A 5,561-nucleotide genomic window follows, 5' to 3' on the forward strand; every position below is an offset into this window, starting at 1 on the left:
TTACCATTAACAACAACTACAACAGCAATAATACTAGTAGTACTGGACATGGGATTACCATTAACAACAACTACAACAGCAATAATACTAGTAGTACTGGACATGGGATTACCATTAACAACAACTACAACAGCAATAATACTAGTAGTACTGGACATGGGATTACCATTAACAACAACTACAACAGCAATAATACTAGTAGTACTGGACATGGGATTACCATTAACAACAACTACAACAGCAATAATACTAGTAGTACTGGACATGGGATTACCATTAACAACAACTACAACAGCAATAATACTAGTAGTACTGGACATGGGATTACCATTAACAACAACTACAACAGCAATAATACTAGTAGTACTGGACATGGGATTACCATTAACAACAACTACAACAGCAATAATACTAGTAGTACTGGACATGGGATTACCATTAACAACAACTACAACAGCAATAATACTAGTAGTACTGGACATGGGATTACCATTAACAACAACTACAACAGCAATAATACTAGTAGTACTGGACATGGGATTACCATTAACAACAACTACAACAGCAATAATACTAGTAGTACTGGACATGGGATTACCATTAACAACAACTACAACAGCAATAATACTAGTAGTACTGGACATGGGATTACCATTAACAACAACTACAACAGCAATAATACTAGTAGTACTGGACATGGGATTACCATTAACAACAACTACAACAGCAATAATACTAGTAGTACTGGACATGGGATTACCATTAACAACAACTACAACAGCAATAATACTAGTAGTACTGGACATGGGATTACCATTAACAACAACTACAACAGCAATAATACTAGTAGTACTGGACATGGGATTACCATTAACAACAACTACAACAGCAATAATACTAGTAGTACTGGACATGGGATTACCATTAACAACAACTACAACAGCAATAATACTAGTAGTACTGGACATGGGATTACCATTAACAACAACTACAACAGCAATAATACTAGTAGTACTGGACATGGGATTACCATTAACAACAACTACAACAGCAATAATACTAGTAGTACTGGACATGGGATTACCATTAACAACAACTACAACAGCAATAATACTAGTAGTACTGGACATGGGATTACCATTAACAACAACTACAACAGCAATAATAATAGTAGTACTGGACATGGGATTACCATTAACAACAACTACAACAGCAATAATAATAGTAGTACTGGACATGGGATTACCATTAACAACAACTACAACAGCAATAATAATAGTAGTACTGGACATGGGATTACCATTAACAACAACTACAACAGCAATAATACTAGTAGTACTGGACATGGGATTACCATTAACAACAACTACAACAGCAATAATATAGTAGTAGTGGACATGGGATTACCATTAACAACAACTACAACAGCAATAATAATAGTAGTACTGGACATGGGATTACCATTAACAACAACTACAACAGCAATAATACTAGTAGTACTGGACATGGGATTACCATTAACAACAACTACAACAGCAATAATACTAGTAGTACTGGACATGGGATTACCATTAACAACAACTACAACAGCAATAATACTAGTAGTACTGGACATGGGATTACCATTAACAACAACTACAACAGCAATAATACTAGTAGTACTGGACATGGGATTACCATTAACAACAACTACAACAGCAATAATACTAGTAGTACTGGACATGGGATTACCATTAACAACAACTACAACAGCAATAATACTAGTAGTACTGGACATGGGATTACCATTAACAACAACTACAACAGCAATAATACTAGTAGTACTGGACATGGGATTACCATTAACAACAACTACAACAGCAATAATACTAGTAGTACTGGACATGGGATTACCATTAACAACAACTACAACAGCAATAATACTAGTAGTACTGGACATGGGATTACCATTAACAACAACTACAACAGCAATAATACTAGTAGTACTGGACATGGGATTACCATTAACAACAACTACAACAGCAATAATACTAGTAGTACTGGACATGGGATTACCATTAACAACAACTACAACAGCAATAATACTAGTAGTACTGGACATGGGATTACCATTAACAACAACTACAACAGCAATAATACTAGTAGTACTGGACATGGGATTACCATTAACAACAACTACAACAGCAATAATATAGTAGTACTGGACATGGGATTACCATTAACAACAACTACAACAGCAATAATAATAGTAGTACTGGACATGGGATTACCATTAACAACAACTACAACAGCAATAATACTAGTAGTACTGGACATGGGATTACCATTAACAACAACTACAACAGCAATAATACTAGTAGTACTGGACATGGGATTACCATTAACAACAACTACAACAGCAATAATACTAGTAGTACTGGACATGGGATTACCATTAACAACAACTACAACAGCAATAATACTAGTAGTACTGGACATGGGATTACCATTAACAACAACTACAACAGCAATAATACTAGTAGTACTGGACATGGGATTACCATTAACAACAACTACAACAGCAATAATACTAGTAGTACTGGACATGGGATGTACCATTAACAACAACTACAACAGCAATAATACTAGTAGTACTGGACATGGGATTACCATTAACAACACAACTACAAACAGCAATAATACTAGTAGTACTGGACATGGGATTACCATTAACAACAACTACAACAGCAATAATACTAGTAAGTACTGGACATGGGATTACCATTAACAACAACTACAACAGCAATAATACTAGTAGTACTGGACATGGGATTACCATTAACAACAACTACAACAGCAATATACTAGTAGTACTGGACATGGATTACCATTAACAACAACTACAACAGCAATAATACTAGTAGTACTGGACATGGGATTACCATTAACAACAACTACAACAGCAATATACTAGTAGTACTGGACATGGGAATTACCATTAACAACAACTACAACAGCAATAATACTAGTAGTACTGGACATGGGATTACCATTAACAACAACTACAAACAGCAATAATACTAGTAGTACTGGACATGGGATTACCATTACAACAACTACAACAGCAATAATACTAGTAGTACTGGACATGGGATTACCATTAACAACAACTACAAACAGCAATAATACTAGTAGTACTGGACATGGGATTCCATTAACACAACTACAACAGCAATACTGTAGACTGGACATGGGATTACCATTAACCAACAACTACAACAGCAATAATACTAGTAGTACTGGACATGGGAATTACCATTTAACAACACTACAACGCAATAATACTAGTAGTACTGGACATGGGATTACCATTAACAACACTACAACAGCAATAATACTAGTAGTACTGGACATGAGGGATTACCATTAACAACAACTACAACAGCAATAATACTAGTAGTACTGGACATGGGATTACCATTAACAACAACTCAACAGCAATAATACTAGTAGTACTGGACATGGGATTACCATTAACAACAACTACAACAGCAATAATACTAGTAGTACTGGACATGGGATATACCATTAACAACAACTACAACAGCATAATACTAGTAGTACTGGACATGGGGATTACCATTAACAACAACTACCAACAGCAATAATACTAGTAGTACTGGACATGGGATTACCATTAACAACAACTACAACGCAATAATACTAGTAGTACTGGACATGGGATTACCATTAACAACAACTACAACAGCAATAATACTAGTAGTACTGGACATGGGATTACATTACAACAACTACAACAGCAATAATACTAGTAGTACTGGACATGGGATTACCATTAACAACAACTATCAACAAGCAATAATACTAGTAGTACTGGACATGGGATTACCATTAACCAACAACTACAACAGCAATAATACTAGTAGTACTGGACATGGGATTACCATTAACAACAACTACAACAGCAATAATACTAGTAGTACTGGACATGGGATTACCATTAACAACAACTACAACAGCAATAATACTAGTAGTAACTGGACATGGGATTACCATTAACAAACAACTACAACAGCAATAATACTAGTAGTACTGGACATGGGATTACCATTAACACAACTACAACAGCAATAATACTAGTAGTACTGGACAATGGGATTACCATTAACAACAACTACAACAGCAATATACTAGTAGTACTGGACATGGGATTACCATTAACCCAACAACTACAACAGCAATAATACTAGTAGTACGGACATGGGATTACCATTACAACAACTACAACAGCAATAATACTAGTAGTACTGGACATGGGATTACCATTAACAACAACTACAACCAGCAATAATACTAGTAGTACTGGACATGGGATTACCATTAACAACAACTACAACAGCAATAATACTAGTAGTACTGGACATGGGATTACCATTACAACACTAAACAGCAATAATAATAGTAGTACTGGACATGGGATTACATTAACAACAACTACAACAGCAATATACTAGTAGTACTGGACATGGGATTACCATTAAACAACAACTACAACAGCAATAATACTAGTAGTACTGGACATGGGATTACCATTAACAACAACTACAACACAGCAATAATCTAGTAGTAGCTGGACATGGGGATTACCATTAACACAACTACAACAGCATAATACTAGTAGTACTGGACATGGATTACATTAACAACAACTACAACACAATAATAATAGTAGTACTGGACATGGGATTACCATTAACAACACTACAACAGCAATAATACTAGTAGTACTGGACATGGGATTACCATTAACAACAACTACAACAGCAATATACTAGTAGTACTGGACATGGGATTACATTAACACAACTACAACAGCAATAATACTAGTAGGACTGGACATGGGATTACCCTTAACAACAACTACAACGCAATAATACTAGTAGTACTGGACATGGGATTACCATTAACAACAACTACAAACAGCAATAATACTAGTAGTACTGGACATGGGATTACCATTAACAACAACTACAACAGCAATAATAAAGACTAGTAGTACTGGACATGGGATTACCATTAACAACAACTACAACAGCAAATAATACTAGTAGTACTGGACATGGGATTACATTAACAACAACTACAACAGCAATACTACTAGTAGTACTGGACATGGGGATTACCATTAACAACAACTACAACAGCAATAATACTAGTAGTACTGGACATGGGATTACCATTAACAACAACAACTACAACAGCAATAATCTAGAGTATGGACATGGGATTACATTAACAACAACTACAACAGCATAATACTAGTTAGTACTGGACATGGGATTACCATTAACAACCACTACAACAGCAATAATACTAGTAGTACTGGACATGGATTACCATTACAACAACCTACCGCAGCAATAATACTAGTAGTACTGGACATGGGATTACCATTAACAACAACTACAACAAGCAATAATACTAGTAGTAGTGACATGGGATTACCATTAACAACAACTACAACAGCATAATACTAGTAGTACTGGACATGGGATTACCAC

This window comes from Oncorhynchus kisutch, linkage group LG21 (genome assembly GCF_002021735.2).
Source record: "Oncorhynchus kisutch isolate 150728-3 linkage group LG21, Okis_V2, whole genome shotgun sequence".
Classification (NCBI taxonomy): Eukaryota; Metazoa; Chordata; class Actinopteri; order Salmoniformes; family Salmonidae; genus Oncorhynchus; species Oncorhynchus kisutch.